The sequence below is a fragment of the Marmota marmota genome, unplaced genomic scaffold (genome assembly GCF_001458135.2).
Source record: "Marmota marmota marmota unplaced genomic scaffold, marMar, whole genome shotgun sequence".
Taxonomy (NCBI): Eukaryota; Metazoa; Chordata; class Mammalia; order Rodentia; family Sciuridae; genus Marmota; species Marmota marmota.
In genome coordinates this window covers 17864-37175 of record NW_026006858.1, presented here as the reverse complement: position 1 = coordinate 37175, position 19312 = coordinate 17864, and the positions used below count along the sequence as shown (strand labels likewise).

General features: G+C 36.2%; 1 long non-coding RNA gene across 2 annotated transcripts; it reads right to left on the bottom strand.

The window, feature by feature from the left end:
- Positions 1 to 2006: 2006 nt before the first annotated feature.
- LOC125614774 lies at positions 2007 to 19301 on the bottom strand. Of its 2 annotated transcripts, none has more exons than XR_007345334.1 (3): positions 18605 to 19301; positions 17292 to 17459; positions 2007 to 3496 (listed from the first exon to the last, which is right to left on the bottom strand). It is a non-coding gene; the product is annotated as an uncharacterized LOC125614774 (long non-coding RNA). The 2 variants fall into 2 exon arrangements; XR_007345335.1 differs by lacking the exon at positions 2007 to 3496 and adding an exon at positions 10434 to 10728.
- Between the last annotated feature and the right edge of the window lie 11 nt (positions 19302 to 19312).

Genomic DNA, 19312 nt, shown 5'->3' with positions numbered 1-19312 from the left:
AGAGAAAGGGATTCAGTTTCATTTTGTTGCATATGGATTTCCAGTTTTCCCAACACCATTTGTTGAAGATGCTATCCTTCCTCCATTGCATGTTTTTAGCCCCTTTGTCAAATATAAAAAAGTGTAATTTTGTGGATTGGTTTCTGTGTCCTCTATTCTGTACCATTGGTCCACCTGCCTGTTTTGGTACCAGTACCACGCTGTTTTTTGTTACTATTGCTGTGTAGTACAGTTTGAACTCTGGTATCGCTATACCTCCAGATTCACACTTCCTGCTTAGAATTGCTTTTGCTATTCTGGGTCTTTTGTTTTTCCATATGAATTTCATGATTGCTTTAAGATGGGGTGATTTTAACAGCTCTCTCTCTCTGTTTGACATCCCAATTCTGCCTTTGTATGAACTGAAAAGGACCGGTATGGTGATGTGTTTCTGTAATTTCAGTGACTCAGGAGATTTAGGCAGGGAGATTTCACATTCAAGGACAGCTTCAGCAACTGAGTAAATAATAAAGCAAAAACAAACAAACAAACAAAAATAACCACGATTGTGTTGGGCAAGGTGCACACAACCGTAATCCCAGAAGGATGGGAAAATGAGGCAAGAAGATGGTAAATTCAAAGTCATCCTCAGCCAAAGTGAGACCCTAGACAACTCAGTGAGACTCTTGTCTCTACGTATAATACAAAATAGGGCTGGGGATGTGGCCCAGGGTCAAGTGCCCCTGGCTTCAATCCCTGGGACAAAAAAATGAAATAAAATAAAATGGGGCTGGAGGTGTGACTTTGTGCTTAAATGCCCCTGGGTAAGATCTCTGGTACAAAAGAAACAAAAATTCTGCTCTTTTGAATAAGTGTCACTATCTAACATCCAAGAGAATATGAAAATATTGATAACTCATGTAGCCTAGAGGAGGTGAGTTTTGGCTTTGAGATAAGGTAGAGTTGAACCTGAATTCCAGTAAAGTTACTTAGTAGTTGTGAGACTTAGCAAATATTCTTTCACACTGAACACCTATGTGAACCTCATCTATTATAAAAGGTACAATAATCATAAAATGCCAACATGTAACAATTCTTCAGCTTCATCTATATACAGAAAGTAGATGATATGCTTTTACTCCTTCTCTAGAAAAATGTAGAATGCGTTTCCAAAGCTTTGAATATGGTCTCTTATTATTTTTTATGGATTATATAATGCTGTGGCTATGAAAGAGTATTAGTCAGGTATCTGGTCAAGAAACATTTGAATGTGTTTGTTTTTGCTTTCAGAACACTGTTACCTCCATGAGAACAAGCCCACAATACTTTTTTAATCATGAGTTATTTTGGGAATATCAGGGTGTTTTATTGGCAGCCAGATTACACTCTAAAGTTACCAACCATCAGCTAATCATATGCAGCAAAGATTCCAGGTGAACCAAGCCTAAATTGACGACCACCCCAAATATGAGCTAATAAGTTTTAGAATGAGTTAACTAGTGACAGATAATTAGTTAATTTATTCACTATAGGCTGGATGCCAGGATTCAATCACATGATGTGCAGAGGTTGTATGAAAAACAGCCATCATCTTATAGATAGTGATTTATTTTTTCTTCATTAAAATTTTGTTGACTCTCTTAATAAACTGAATTGAACTATGAAAAATATTTGTAGACATATATGCCTTTAATTGTAAAAATATTCTCCCAGTACCTTATAAATTTGGTATGAATATTAGCACAATTATAAAAGCCAAATATCTCAATCCTGCCTCTAGGGTCAAGGTAAAATTGCAAATAAGTTTCCCTTTAATTAATATTGTAGAGTCTGGGCTACTGAAAAATCTGAAGACCTGGCACCATCCACCTCCTGGGACACCAATTCTTTATGTTTACCATGTGGGATCTGAAATGGGAATGAATCTGTTCTTAGAATCTAGTGAGAAACAATGCCCACATTTGTACAGTTCTGGGTTGGAGCTGCCAGCGGTCTCAATGTGCACTGTCTCCCCTGTTCTTTATGTCCAGGAAGTGTATTCCATCACCTAGGACATAAAAACGAGTGGTTCAGGCCTTTCATCTTGCTGATGTCAATGAATCCATAGCTCTCAATGTGAAATTTGGATGCAGTAAACTGAGATATGCCTGAGACTTCAGGTAAATAGTGAATATTAAGATGGTTTTCCAAAAGTGCATGTATGTATTAATAAATTCATAATGTCAATCCGTGATAATATATTGAATATAGTGTTTTTAGTTACAATTTGTTTAAGATCTTATTTTCTTCTCCTCCTCCTTCCCCTTCTTTTCCTCCTCCTCCTCCTCCTCCTTTTCATTTAAGGACAGGGTCTTACTGAGTTTCTTAGTGTCTTACTTTTTGCTGAAGGTTACATTGAACTCACAGTTCTCCTGCATCCACCTCCTGAGCCACTTGGATTACAGGTGTATGTCACTGGGCCTGACTTTTGTTTTTCATTTTTCATTTGAATAGAAAAAACTTTAAAATCATACTCGTGAGTCTCTTTTTAGGGGTGAGAGATATGGGGACCTTGATGCCTAAGGAAATTGCTACTGAGCTTAAACCTCAAGCTGCTTTTCATAAGATCAGAGAGCAGAAAAGTTAAATAAAAATTTAAACTAACTGTGATATCATTTCCATAAATAAAAATATACATATTTATCACAAATTGCTTGAACCTTATATACAGTGATAAGTGTCAATGCACTTCTGTCTGGGTTAGGTCCTATTATTGGAAGGAAATTCTCCCTCAAAGTAACTACACCCAAGGCATTTAATGCAATTCACAGCCACTCAAAATAATAATAATAAGAAGAAGGGTTGGGGGGATTCTAGGTTTGTGAAGCACACCTATAATATGTTACTTGAAAAGGCATTACAGGAAAAATTTATACCCTCTCTGAAGACGTGTGTGTGTGTGTGTGTGTGTGTGTGTGTGTGTGTTTACAGGTACAGAGGTAGTGAGGGTGCACAAGTCTAATTCACAGTCCTTTTTTTCTTGAATTTTTATTTGTTGCTGTAGATAGATACAATATCATTATTAGTTTGTCTGTTTCTTTCTTTCCTTTTTCCTTTTTTTTAATGTGGTGCTGGGTGTTCAACCCAGTACCTCACACATACTAGAAAAGCACTCTACCACTTAATGACAACCCCATTCCCCACAGTCCTTCACTTATTCTGTGTGTGTGTGTGTGTGTGTGTGTGTGGTGCAGGAAATTGAATCCATGGCCTTAAATAAGCAAAACAAGCACTCTACTGACTAAGCTATATCCCCAACTCTGATCCTTAATCTTTCAACAATGAAAATGGGGAAGTGCTGAAGCCTTTTCCAACCAGTCTCTTAGGTGAGGACTGTCCATCCTCACAGGACCAGTGATGAGGGGGCGGGATTCCACAATCTTGTGTTCTCTTCCTGTCTGGAGCCCACCATTCTTTCAATCTTTTTGTAGTCTTCCTGTCCTGGATCAGGAGTCTAGGTTTCTTTGCTACACAGATGCTGAAAACAAATCACAGGGAAAACGTTAAGAAACCTGAAAGCCAGGAAATGTAAGTGTGCTTGTTATCCTGGGACTGGGTAGAAAGGTTGTTTGAAGCTGGTGGAAGAGGCAATGGTGGAAACTGGAGATTGTGGCTAGGGGCTCCTCATGGTTCTCTCCAGACTCTGGGGCCAGAGGGACTCTCCAAGGCAGCTCAGGGTTCACCCGCCTCTGACTAGTCTAGTGGAGCTTAGGTCAGCAGTTGACAACCTGAGCATTTTGTTCCATGATTGTATGGAGTTTTCAGCTTCTTTCTGAAACCCTTTGTGGGCATCCATGTGCCAAAGTCCAGCATGTCCCCAGATTATTATCCCAGTGGTGAAGCCTGGGATAATTATCAGGAGAGAACCCCAGCTCCATTTGATGTATTCATGCATGAGAGAGACTGTAGATTTTAGGGCTTGTTAGTCATGAGTTTTTGTTTTGTTTTGATTTGTGTTTTGTTTTTTGTTTTCTTTTTGGTACTAGAAATGCAACCCAGAAGTGTTTATCCACTGATTTACATCCCCAGCCCTTTTATGTATTTTTATTTACAGACAGCGTCCCTTTGAGATTTTTAGGTCCTTACTAAATTGCTGATGCTGGCTTTTAACTCATGCTCCTCAGGACGCCAGAGCTTTTTAAATGAAAGGGAAGCTTTATCTCAAATCCAAAACAAAAATTTGAAATCCAGAACTTCAGCTTAGGTCTTCATAGGTCTGAGAATAAACCCCTAGTTTTCTAGATCTTTGTTCACATATCTGTTTGTAGTGTTTTTCTCTGTTCACAGTGAATAAGTATAAAATAGAATAGATAGTGAAATGACCCTGTAATGAGGATAATGGGCTTCATTGTACCACACCTCAAGGCTAACTGGAAGATTTGTGAATGAGCACCATTAAGGCCTATTTCAAATGTAAATACCCTGAAACCCATTTGGGAGAACACCTCCAACAAAGTCCTTTGTTCCTGGGGTGATTCCAGAAAGAATGAAAGTGAATCCATATGATAGGATGCTTTTTCCGAAGCCTATTTTTAAGAAACATGGGGAAAAAAAAAATTGATTATGTTGAAAGTGGAATTTTGAGATGAAACAAAATTTCTCACTTTACCAATTGTATCTGGATGCTTGTCTCAGAAATTTTGAAGAATAAAATTTATTTATTTAAGCAAGAAGAAATAGAATTCCCACCATATGGAAAGGGGAATGATACTAGAAAAACTGATTTTGGTGTGCCATCTTAGAAGTTTACTGATGGTTTTGGGCAGAACACTAAGCAACAAAGTCACAGATTTCCCTTACTATAGTATTAAAGGATTATTTTCTTCTGGATCAGGCTATCTGTAAGTTTGGATCAGCAATCAAACAATATCTACGATTCAAAAAATAAACTGCAACTACACTTATATTAAAGATAGACAAAATTTATGATGATTCCAGAAAAAAAGCAGTGTTTAACTGCATCTATTTATATACTTCAGCAACATATGTATGAAAAATATGTTAATGAGCCAGGTCTCTGGTCTGCTTAAGACCAAAATTTTGGTTCCAGTTACCCATATTTCTGTTTATCTGTGAATCATTCAGAAATGATTAGGCACACATCTTCTCTGTAGGAAAAATGTCAATAATAAATAAAAAAATGATTAATCCAGGTGATGCTAAGGGATTATCTACTGTATCATCTATTAGCAACCTATTCCATCCACAGAATTTTCAAATTTCCATTTTGAATATTTTGTATCTTTAGCTAGATCAACCTATTTTTTAGGAACTTGTTTCACCATAGAACATGAGGAAAGTTCTGATGTAATCACACCTTGAAGAGAGACATAGTTGAATGTTACAGTAAACTGATATTTAACATTAATTTGTAGTACAGTTGATGAAATAGAAGGTTTTTTTAAGAAAATATAAACTAAGAAAATGTAAACGAAGATTGTACCTAGGTGGCGGAAAAGTGATGAGGTATTTCAAAGTACATGATACAACTAAACAAGTGGTTTCTAAAGTCTCTTTGAGCTCTTGAAATTCAAGGAACTCTTTAACAAGATTATTATAAACTTTTCAAGATTTCAAGGTCTTAATGATCAGTGAAACACTCCATTTTTTAAACCAGAAAAATAAAAATTTAAAATAGGATATGATACAAGAAATCATGGTTAAGAATAACATCTAAAATTTTTGAAACACCTGCAGTGAGAAATTTAAATGTGGGAAGGAAGAAGGGAGAGAAGAGACTGAGGGAGAGCATAAGCACTAGTTGAGCACAACTGTCCACATACCCTGGACTCAGCTTGCCACTCCATCCATCATTCTCCTCATGTTTGGTTCTTAAACTTGGTGCTCAAAAATACAGCATTTGAACTTTTTTCAATTGTAATCAACCCATGCACTTTCCACAATTAGAAACAGTGTTTGGAGATAGGTGATTCAATCTGAGTTCAGAACTTTCCTACATTCAACTCCAAGTTTAGAAATGCCACTTTTAAGGCTAGAGTCACTTCCTGGTGAATCAGGTTTAAAGCTCAGAAACAGTAGCACAGTCGCTCATCACTTGTTATTTTACAGCTCCTATTTTATTCAACATTAACTAAGTAACAATCCAAATTTTAATATTCTCCCCACTCATCTGCCAAAGACCACGTATTGAACAGCATTAGCAAAGCCAACAACCACATAGTTGTCTGCCACTCTTACCTAATTCTATAATTTTAAAAAAAGTCAATTTTTTATTAATAATTTATTTTTTAATTATAGGTGGACACAATATTGTATTTTATTTTTATGTGGTGCTGAGGATTGAACCCAGTGTCTCACACATGCTAGGTGAGCACTGTACCTCTAAGCAATACCCCAGCCCCTAATTCTGTAATATTTTTAAGGTTATTGAATTTCTTTTATTTTCAAATTAAAATAAATTCATTTTTAAACTGACACATATGAAGATTTTTAAAGGGTTCTCAACAATTTATGCCATTTGACTTTACAGAGACATGTGAGGACCTTCCAGTTGTAAAGTATGATTTTATGGTGGCCTTTGTTTCTTTAAAATTATTTATTGCTGCATTATAATTATGTATAATAGTGGAATTCATTATGCCACATTCATACTTTCATAAATTGATCAATCTCATTCCCAAGTACCCCTGATCTGCTTGCTCTTCCCTATTGATGTTCCTTCTATCATTATTATTTAAATTAACACATTATAAATATACTTAGGCACTATATATGCATATATAATATACCAATTTCATGTATACATGCAGGATTTACTATGATACCTTTTAAAAATACTTATTTTATTTCTTTATTTTTATGTGGTACTGAGGCTGGAACCCAATGCCTTCCACGTGCTAGGCAAGTGCTCTACCACTGAGCCACAACTCCAGCCCTTACTGTGGTACATTTATACAGACAAAGCAAAATTTTGTAATTTTGTTCACCAGTATTTCCCCATACTCTCTCCTTCTCCCTCCCTCTTAAGAACCTTCATCTATTGGTCTCACTTCTATTTTCATAATATCCCTCTTTTCTAATTCCTTTTTCCCTCTCTCTAGATCATCATAAAAGAAAATATCCAACACTTGACTTCATGAGTCTGGCTTATTTTGTTTAGCCTGATGTTCTCCAGTTCCATTCCTTTGCCAACAAATATCATAATTTCATTTTTCTGTATGGTTGAATAGAATTCTATTGTGTATATATAGTATACATTTTTATCCATTCTTCCATTGATGGGCACCTGTGCTGGTTCCATAATTTGGCTATTGTAATTTACATAGCAGCCTTTATATTTTATCTGATTTTGAACTCCTTTGAACAAACTGAAAATGTTTTAAGATAAAAACCAAAAGCGAAGAGAGGGGCACTTTATCATTGAGCTACATCCCCATCACCACCATCCATCTTTATTTTGACACAGGGACTCACTAAGTTGCTGAGGTAGGCCTTAAACTTTGATCTTCCTGTGATAGACTCCTGAGTCACTAGGATAACTTGTGTGTTCCACTACACCCAGCTGAGTCCTTCAATTGTTCAATGTAATTAACACCGACCAACTTATATTATGCACTCACTTTTATACTTTTTTTTTGAGAGAGAGAGAAGAGAGAGAGAGAGAGAGAATTCTTTTTAATATTTATTTTTCAGTTTTTGGTGGACACAACATTTTTATTTTATTTTTATGTGGTGCTGAGGATCGACCTCAGTGCCCTGCGCATGCCAGGCGAGTGTGTTACCGCTTGAGCCACATCCCCAGCCCACTTTTGTACTTTTTGACAGTTCTGATGTCAATGGAGTCATTTTAAATTCTATTTTTTACATCAAATTTTATTAAGAAAAAGAATTCCATGATTTTATTAAAAATGTGACACTACTAATTATTAACTTAAAAAAAGATTTGGATCATACAAATTATCATAAAACAATCTACATTTTAAAAAGCAAAGAAATAAGAAACCTTTTTTTAATAACGAGCATCATAGTATTTACTTATATCTGCATTTTATGTGATTATGCAAAATCAATGTACTTCCTGGGAACAAGTGGTGCATGCCTTTACTCTTAGCAGCTCAGGAGATGGAGGCAGTATGATCACAAGTTCAAAGCCAGCCTCAGCAACTTAGCGGGTCCCTAAGCAACTCAGTGAGACCCTGTCTCAAACTAAAATGTATAAAGGGCTGAGGATGTGGCTCAAGGTTTAAGTGCCCCTGGGTTCAATCCCTGGAACCCCTACCCCTCAAAAAAGTAAAAGTGATGGGGGAGTACCAGTAAAATAGAAGAGAGATCAGTAGAGTAGAGGAAAGGGATTGAGGGAGAGAGGAAGAGCAAAAAGACAGAAAAAGAAAAGAATGGTGGAATGAAGCTGACCAAACTATCTTATGTACATATGTGAACATACCACAGTGTATTAAGAAAAAGAATTCCATGATTATATTAAAAATGTGGTACTACAACTTATTAACTTAAAAAGACTTGGATCATATCACCTTTATATATATTTACAAGGATTTAAAATTTTAAAAAAACCTATAAATAAACAGAAAAAAGATCCCATGCAGTAGAGGAAAGGGAAAGGGGGGAGAAAGGAAGGGAGGTAAAGGGAAATTCTGTGGACCGCACTGGAGCAAATTATATTCCATGCTTCTATCTTTATGTCAAAATTAACTCTAATATTATGAATAACTTCAATGAACTAATAAAAGGTTTTCCAGGAAATCATTGTTGCAAGGGTTTGAGAAATGTCTTTTTAATAGTTAAACTACTGTGATTTGCAAGAACAAAACTAGAGGCCAAGAGATTAATAAATACAGTTTAATTATAAGAAAGTAAAATTTATAGAACTGCTTCGATTAATTGGAACAATTTCTTAAAGTGCTTGTGTAAGCCTAAAATGATTGTGTTTGATGAAGATGCATTAAACAGAATAATGGCCTCCCAAAGATACCCATATCTTAATCCCAGGAAACTATGGATATGTTGTTACATGGCAAAAGAGATATTGCATATTTGATTAAGGTTAAGGACCTTGATTTGGGGAGAGTATTTCATGTTATACAGATGGATCCATCTAATCACCTGAATCCATAAAAGTGAAAGAAGAATGGGTCAGAAGAAAATCTGAAAAGGATTCATTGAGCTGTTATTGGCTTTAAAGAAGAGAACCAAAAGCCAAGGAATGCAGACTGCTCTGGAAGCTGAGACTGTTCCTCAGCTTACAGTTAGCAAGAAGAAAGGGACCTCAGTACTACAGTCAGAGAACACTGAATGTGGTCAATGATAGTAATGAGCAGAAAACAGATTCCCCCATACAGTCTCAGCCCTGCAGACACTTTGATTTTAGACTGCTGAGACCAACACCAAACTTATGACAAAAAAATGTAATACATTTGTGATGTTTTAGCCATTCATTTGCAATAAATTGCTAGGGCAGCAATAAAAAACCTACTTGATTGAGAGTTTTTTTCCTTTGATTTCTTGCACACAGTTAAGCAATGAGATAATATGGTCACAAGAAAGTACTAAACATACTGAGTGGGGATGTGCTAAAGGGAGCACAGCAGCTCCAGCAATGTCCATGGTGGATAATTGCCATGAGGGAAACAGGTAGGTAACCAACGAAGGTGGAATAATGCTTTAAGAAAGTATGAAAACGTCAGAAGGTGATACCAATGTTATATCAGCAAGTAAACAAAAATTTCCCAATATTTCCCTAAAACTCCACCACTTGACAGCATACAAGATGTCCAATTTCTTCCTGTACTACCACCACTTAATCCAAAAGAGCTTTCACATCTATCGTCTTTCTGTTTCTTCTATCCCTAGTAAAATATTACCTAATTAATAGCATAAAATAACCAAAAATCCAAAAAATAAAAATAAAAATGAATTAGAGAAGTTAAGTGCTTTGAAATCAGGTGTCCCTGAGTTTGAATGTAGACTTCACTTATTACTTGATACATTAAACTGAGCAAGTTAACTAACTTTTCTGATCCTGGATGTACTTATGTGTAAACAGGAAGAAGACTTTATTTTATAGAGTTTTGGGAAAACATCATGCAAGGTGCTTAGCACTTTCACAGTTGCACTCATTAAATAGTATTATATTTAACTAAGCTAAACCAGCAAATTTTTAAATTAAAATATTTCTCATGTGAAATTGAGAGTATCTGATACATGATATAAAATTTTAAATTAGTTTTATTTACATTTTCCTTCTTCAAGGATTTTTTCTCACTTCTCAACCAATATTCTAAGAAACATTCTCAAAACAAGTTGGCTATGTTCTTGTCTTAGCATATGATAAATGTAAAAAAAAGTGGATAAGAATAATAGGTACCTTCATCGTAGAAAGTTATTCCAGCAAAAAATATTTCAGTGTTAAGTGGAAGCAAAATCATTTTATTTTAAAGTAAGATTTCATCCTGTGGTCTGGGACCAATTTATTGCTTTTTTGGAAATCAATATGTAAACTCTTATATGATATAAAGCCTCTAAAAAATAAATTGTTCCTTGTCCAACATTAAGCATGCTGTTCTATCTTTGTTCAAAAGAATACCATTAAGTTTAAAGCATAAACTTCATTTTCCATGCTGTATGATATGCACTTTGAAATTTGGTACTTATCTCCAACTTATTTCTCCTCATTTATTCCAGATATGTTTTTCTTCTGTAATGTTTTCATTGCCCTTACGTCCATCATCCATACTAAAATTACAATAAACAAAATTTAATTTAACTTATATTTCTTGGTTGTAGATTTTCACAACAATAAAATAAACAATATAATTATTTATGAATAAAAATTGTATGGGAGATGAATAAGAGTCTTTCTGAATGGATGCAAGTCTATATTCCTCATACTCACAAGAATTATGCCTGACATATAATAGTGAGTAACTGCTGAACATTTTAAACTTAATATAAGCTGAATGCAGTGGCATGCACTTCTAATCCCTGCTGTTCTGGAGGCTGAGGCAGGAGGATCTTGAGTTCAAAGCCAGCCTCAGCAAAAGTGAGGCACTAAGCAACTCAGTGAAGCTTTGTCTCTAAATAAAATCTAAGATAGGGCTGGGGGGCTGGGGTTGTGATTCAGTGGTAGCATGCTTGCCTAGCATGTGTGAGGCACTGGGTTCAATTCTCAGCACCACATACAAATAAATAAATGAATGTCCAACAACAACTAAAAGATATTTTTAAAAAGATAGGGGTGGGGATGTGGCTCAGTGTTCAAGTTCCCTGAGTTTAATCCCTGGTGCTCAAAAAAAATTTAATATATACATGGGCACTGACAAAATGATAGTTTGACTTGTTTTTAAACTTTACATTAGTGTGAAAGTGATATGCATTCAGTAGTAAACAAACTTCCAATGCTGAATTTTATCCTTTTCCAAGATTAATCATATGTGGTATGATAATCTTTTTGTCCAGTGGCAGCAGCAAAAGTACAGATCCCAGTGAACCATATTGTCATAAGAATAAACAACCAACATTCTACATTGTACTGCACTGGTAGGCTGGACTGTTGAGTAGGTGTACTGCATTTTTGACTTATGATATTTTCAACTTTCAAGGTGATTGGAAATGAATTGAGTACTTTTGAAACTTAATTACTCAGGAACACCTTTATGTATGGATTCCTCAAGAATATCAGGTTTATACCACCTATTTCTCACAGCTTTGAAGATCTATAATACAATACATAGCAATACACTATGGCTGCCACTTCAATTTTAAATATAATGCACAATGCATATAATTCTTAACTCTTCACCTGCAGTAAAGATATTGACACAAATAACTAAGTTCTTTCTTATGCCTAATCCTGCCCCAAATATGGCTCTACATAGGTCTCACCTAAATATGCTAAATGTCAAGTTGAATGCTTGGAATTCTCAGTAACTCTGGATTTCCCATTGTGGTACGAAAATTTGCAATTATGCATTTCTTCCCTCTGAGAGAAGGGTGTGGTGTTTGGAAAAGTGGGAGGCTATGTAGAAGCAAGACTCATTTAAGCATAAAAATAATGAATCTACATAAGTTATTGATGAGCAAAATTATTCAAAATATCTAAAAGCAACAAGAACACTAGCTATTTTTAAGATTTGTTTAATAGTGTTTTGTTGTTTTTGTTGTTTGATAGTGTTTTTCAATTACATTAAATGGTGTCAAGAGGTCTTTAAAATATATGTGGGCTAGGGTTGTAGATCAGTGGTAGTGCACTCGCCGCTCATGTGTGAGGCACTGGGTTCAATCCACAGTACCACATATAAATAAATAAATAGATAGATGGATAAATAAATAAATGTTTAAAAATGTATATGATGCAATAGGGCTGAAGACAAAATTTTTAACTTGTACTTGCACATGCTAGGCTTCCTTAGATTAGAAAATCTTAAGCAGCTGAAAGAATGAACACTGACAGCAAGGAGCAAGTTAACCAATCATAAACCTCAAAAAGAGAAGTGTGCAAAATCTAAATTCATAAAAGACAAGTGTAAATTCCATATTAAAAATAGTATAATCCTGAAATCTTTCAGACAAGTAGAACGTCTGTTTAAAAGAGAGAGATGTCTTTTCATAGTAAGACCGTAAAGTGGATCACATTCAGATGCATATCACACATAAAGATTAACATGGAAAAACTATTTAGGTGAGGGGAACTGGGAGAGTATAGGGTTTGGAAACCAAGGCACATGAGACTTTCAAGCTCAAATAGAGAAAAAAATTCTATATAGCCACATTGGTATCAGGATATTTAAAAAAAAAAAAGAAAGAATTAATTTTGCTCAACAAAAGAAGAGATGTTCATGAATTAAAGTTGCTATCTTGGTGAGGTAGTGTACTCTTGTCACTTTCCATGTTCAAGCAGGACGTGTATTGCTATCTCTGAGAGGTATCACAAAGCAACTCCTTTATTAAATCAAGGGGGTATAAGTTCTCCAAATGATTTCAAAGTACACTTGTATCTCTATGATTTTTTTCCATTAATAAATGACAAATTAGCCTTTGTGGAAGTGCAGACAAGGTATATTCCCAAAGAACATGCTACAAAAGTTACAGACTGCCAAAAAATTGTTCATAGGTGTTAGCTATGTTATTTCTTGACACGATTTTATTAGAGTGTGCATATGTAGTAAAAACAGATTAAGCAGACTCACAAGTAAACGTTTGTGGTGACTGTGAGAGAAACTAGACATTCTTTCTAATTTGAAATTATCCATTTAAAAAAAATTATTTTACTAGATAAGTTTTTGTAAACAAATCTTGATATATTCAATAAATTAGAAAAAAGACAATCTTATGAGAATAAAATGTAAAAATTAGAAAACACAGTTTTATAATGTCTATCTTTTGAATCACCCACAAACAAGAATTTATAAAGTATACACAATTTTTTCCCAGGATATCTAGGGACTTAGCTTTATTGATGAAATAATTGAAAGCAATTACTATAAAATACTGGGCTATTGGCACTTATATGAAAATATAGTTTAGATATTAAACCAAATAATTGTATACTGGAAGCTCACTGAATACAAGTGTCAGGGCTAAAGGAGTCCAAGTTTAGTTCACTAACACTCCTTTGTCTTTTAGCTTGAGAAACATAAAACCAAAACATCTCACATTATCTTTCTTGCTAGAATTCACAGTGGTACTGCACTGGCTAGTTCTTACCTAACTGATAGACATACTATTATTGTCAGAATTACTGCTTGTGAAAAAAAAATAATAAGATTGCTAGTGCTAATCTTGTTTATTTAAGTGAGTTCTTAGAATCTGACAATGCATCAACCCCAAAAAATTTGCCCAAAGGAACCATTTTCTGTTTTAAAATGGTAAATATTAAAACACCAAAAGACAACTTAGATATGATTGGTCTTTAAGCTTTATTAAGTTAGGAAAAATGACAGGGTAATTTTTATGGTTTGCACCTGTCAAAAACAGAGTCTTTACTATTGCAGTTTACAATGAACAGGAGATTCTCCCTCAGGCTACGGCTGAACTTCAACCCGCTGTTGAAAAGACTAACACAAATGTGTGTCACCAAGGATTTGATTTCTAGTAAGAAAATCTCTTAAGAAACCCACATTTATGATATACCACACTGCAAGTGTTCAAATCTGAAGTTGAAAGAAGATTATATCTACCCAGTAAGGTCTGTATTATCCTAAGTCTTTTGTCTTTAAGATACTCCTCCTGTATCACAAATTGTGCTAGAGACACAATCTTAAAAGTGTTTTATGCTACCTATAAAACAGATTTTCCTTAAAATTGCCACAAATAGTCCATCATCAAGAAGTCTGAAAATTGTTGAGACATTTCAAGTGTCACTCAGGATTTTAAAAAAGAGAAAACAAACTTGGACTTTAAATGCATAAATAAAAAAAAATAAAATAGCCTTTCTGTTCAAGTTTTGAAGTAAGTGAAATGTTTTGTATTTTATCTTTCACTAACATAGGAGCACCATCTTATCTATAGCATCAATAAAGAGCTACAGAAAAAGACCATAAAAAGCCTTTATATTTTTCTTTGCTTGCTCAATTCCTGCAACACATTTTTAATACAATCAAGTACACTTTATATTGACATTTCAGTCTTGGAGAAAGTACCCAATACTTTAATAAAAATCACCAAATATGTATTAGACAAATCACAGAAAATAATGATAAACATTAAAAATCAACACTGATGTTATCAAATGTACATACAAAATTATTTATATCAATTGTGAAGAATCCTATATTCAAAATATTTAATGTTTACGAATTATTTTACAGGCAAATTTCCAGTAGATCATGACTTTTCAAGCAGTCAGAATTTATTTCATTACAATGCAAAGAGTTTAGGTAAAGAAATTTTTTTTAACCTATGTTTGGCAGCCAAACAGTTGTGAGAGCACATACACTACTTGAGTTGGTAATCTAACTTAGACTTTATAATTCTTGAGTGAAATTTTATGTTAAACTTAATACCAATTTTGCATGTAGGATGTTTATAAAATATAAAGAAATACTGATAGGAATATGTTAAATATGATGTTTTTATTTCATGCCAAGTGAGGCAATGAACTATGATCTAAAATAGTCAAAAACTACACTATATGTATATATATATATTTAAAGCTAATTTAAACTCCCCAAGCAAGTGTTTCCCTTTATTTAATATTTTCTCTTGGTGTATATGTACTTAACAATAAGTATTAAAATATTTGTAAAGAAATTAAAAATATGTAGAACTTAAAAATATATAGGTTGATATGAATCAAATAGTTTAGCCTCCCATCAACACTTCTAACATATTTTTCCATAAAACAAAAACAAAAGCTACCTATGTGTACCACCAATGATCAATATTTGACATTGTAAGACCTGTGGTATTTTCTAGATTTTATCTTCTAAATCAGTTCACTAATTTGACCAGGTCAAAGAAGTAAATACTTAAAAGGAAGAAAGTGATTCACTGAAAATGTTTTATTACATTGTATCTGGACTTGTGGATAGTATGAATTAATAAAATATGGGCATATATTTAACCATCCCTAAAAACTAACAAATCAGCTGCTATTGGACATGTGATTTGAAACTTTTGGACAGTATGAATACTAGAAACATTTATAACCATTATGAATTCGAACCTGCAGATTTTAGTAGATTTTGTTTATGATAAAGTCGCCTCTGGTAAATCTTTAGTGATTTCTCACCAGCCATGATTCCCAAAGTCAGCAAACATATGCTATTTTCTCAAATAATGCGAAAGAGTTCAATTAACTTGTCCACCTCCATTAACTTGTCACCTTTGTTAATTTATGCTTTTGACAAAACATCTTTTAAATATCAGATATAGCTAGGTATTTTTTCCAAATATAGTCTAAATTTTTACTTTATAAAAAAGTACTTAACACCTATAACAGATAAAATAACCTATAGTATCAAAAAGGAATATGAAAAATAATCTGAAAATAATTCTGAAATGTCCTCATTTTTTTTTCAGTGCTTTCCAGGGAATAAGTTCTTTTGAACCGAAAGCATAAATACACTTCCTCAGCAGCTGAAAGCCTTTCAAAGAACCATATAGATATCACTGTGTATCTGAATCTCACATAAAACAAAAACAAGTTAAAATTGGCAACTCACCAGACCAAAAATTTACATAAAGCAGGAAAAATTCTTGCATTTTTTCCATCTGGAAAATATTTCAAAGTGGACACTTTCTCCCCTTTCTCTCTCTCTCTCTCTCTCTCTCTCTCTCTATATATATATATATATATATATATATATATATATATATATATATATATGAGATTTTATATATTTTTTTTACTCAAAAGATTTTCTTGCACCAATTTTGTTTTTTAAAAAGTGCCAGCTTTCCTTCACTCTTTCGTCTACCAAAATAAAAGGATTGTGACTAGTACTTTAAAAGAATGTTTTGTGATATCTCATAAAATTTGTCTTTAAAGCTACACTTTATGAATTTGACAAGATTTTGTAAAATTCTAAAACATCTTGGATAGACTTCTCAATGCATTTCAGTATATTTTTACTTAACATACATTTCTAAAATAGTAACATATAGAATATTTTTTTCCATCTGCTGCAGATAAATAATTGCTCAAAGTATAATCTGCAAGAATTTGAACTTGGTTAAAAGATGCAATATCAAACTTATTAATATTGACATACAACTACAATATAAAAGTCTTGATTGAAAGACTCATTTTGTTAACTCTGAATGTTTCAAAATTACCAAAAATACTATAGAAGACAGTTCATGTATAACACACCACCAACATCAATCATCAGACTTTAAGGCATTACACAAAATAAATCAGGTTTTGGATAAATAGAATTTTTTTAAAATCCCATGTTAAATATTAAAGTTTCCTAATGCAATCTCTTAGCTGTACCTTGTGCTTTTTTACATTAGTAATTAGATTAGAATTAAGCTATTTAAGTGAACATAAACTATAGAAAAGGAAAACAATGGTAAAATGTGGGCATGCCAATCTCTTTCAATGTTAGCAAGCATGAGGTTTTTCTAATCTTGTAGGCAGCAGACTGCCTTCTCAGGTTCAAACCGACCCCGGTCCCAAATTGACAGAACAACCTCTTTTGTTCCCTCCAAATTTCCTTCTTTCAACTCCTCTAGCAAAAACATTTCCTATAGCACTTAAAATATTTTCCTCCTTTAGCAAGGAGCTTTAGAACCAGGTCATCCACTACTGCCACTCACTTGACTGAGCATCAGGTAATTAGTGCAGCCCTTACCTGGCAGGTGAGCTCCAGGTGGCCTTCACACAGGTACTCTGTGCCTTGTCAAAAATGCTGAGGTCATGTGCTCCACCATCTCTTGGTCATGTTCAGCTAGCCACTGTCCTTCCTGCTGGAAGCCACACCTCTGTGCATCACCTGTCTTTACAGAGGCGCTGCTACCACCTTTGCAAACCAAAGAAGAACTCAGAATCCAAGATGGCACCAACTTGCCCCTATGTGCACACTCCCAGCTCCAAGAGTGCTCTGACAGCAGGCAGCTGTGGCCTCATGTCATATGCTGCCTCTGGGCAGTGGCTGCAGCACCTTCCCAAATGGAAGCACTCAGGGCTGGGAAGAGCATGCTCTGGCCCTTTCTGTTCACACCTTTACCCCACACTCTGCCCTCTGGCTTTTTTCTACTTCTCTATTCTGTGTCTTTTATTTTGTATTCCCTTTATCTTGGGCTGAAAACTTGCAAGATGCAAACATAGCTGCAATGTGGCACCAGGCTGAGTGATGGTGGCGCTGACGAGGGACGGGTAATACGCAGTGACCACACAAGCACACACACAGTCATAGCCTTATTCACTCCCACGATCTCACGTATCATACAAGTACAGACTCACAAAAACTGTTCATGCACACAGACAGATACACATACACACAATACCTAGATATACACTTGGACATCTCCAGACAGGTGCACACACATTCTCATATGCACATACTCCAGTCACATACACTCATGCACACACAGCCATATTCATGGACCCACACATTCACAGTCCAGACATGGAAATGCTACCCTTAGTCTCCACAACAGTAAACATCCCCAACCTCTACAGGGACCTGGACTGAGCTATGAATCCAGAGGCCTGAATCAGCTCGAGGTTGGCCCAAGGGAGAGTGCAAGCAAAAACCTGCCATCTTCCTGTCATAGAAAGCCAGGGGTGAGGAGACCCATATGCCAAAGGAGCAGTCCATACACTCTGGCCTGGAACGCTAAGTGAAGGGGCCTTCAGACTCCTAGAGTTGTCTCCCAGGAATGAGAACGTTGGGTTGTGGGAGGAAGTCTTCATGGCCCCAAATTGAGCCTCTCCTTTTTGCTGAAGGCTGGGCTCCCTTGGGCATCCCCTTTCCATATCACCCCCCACAACAGGCCTTCCTGTCCCCAGGAGCTTGACTCCCCTTTAAGATCTCCTCACTGAGACCTGTACCTCCACCAAATGGGATCCCACGCAGACACCGCAAGGTATGCCCCCACCTGAGGGATCCTCATGCTGCAGCTACCCCTACACACTCCTGAAAACACCAGAGGTACCGCTTACCTCCAGCCCGCAACCCCGGGACTCACAGTCACACTTCCAGCACAGAAAGACGCCCACCCTGGGTCAGACCTCCTCCAATGTGGCGACTCCCTTCGCCCAAGAGGACCTCCCCAGAAGCTGCAGTCCTCCGACCCACGGTGCCTGCACCTTTCCCCAGGGGCTCCCAGCTTGGATCCTTTGGCTTCGGTCCCCTGGGGGCGGCTCTGAGCTCTGGAGGCAGCAGCTCCTGCATTCCAGCTGCAACAGCCTTGGCTCCTGCCCTCCAGCATCTCCGGTCCTCTGCTGGCGGCACTGTGGGATCCTGAATTCTGGACGCCACCAACCAGGTGGTGCTGGGTCCCGTGCTCTGGTGGCAGCGTCATTGACTCCTACACTCCAGCAGCAAAGTCGCCTCCTGCATTGGAGCGAATTCAAGGCTTTGGCGGCCGTGGCAGCAGGTGGCGGCGGCTCCCGCACTCCAACGCTTGCGTGCTCTGGTGGCTCCCTTTTCCTGGCGGCGGCGGCATTAGCTCCCGCTCCGCAGCGGTACCTGCGCTCCAGGGGCTCCCGTGCTCCAGCTGCAGCTTTGTCTTAGACACTATGGCCGCTCCTTCTGGGATGCAGCGGTAGCTACTCTGGCTCCTCCAGCTGCTCCGGCTCTTCTGGCTACTCTGGCTCCATTTTGGCTGCTCCTTCTGGGAGGCAGCCGCGGCTCCTCCCCCGGCTCTT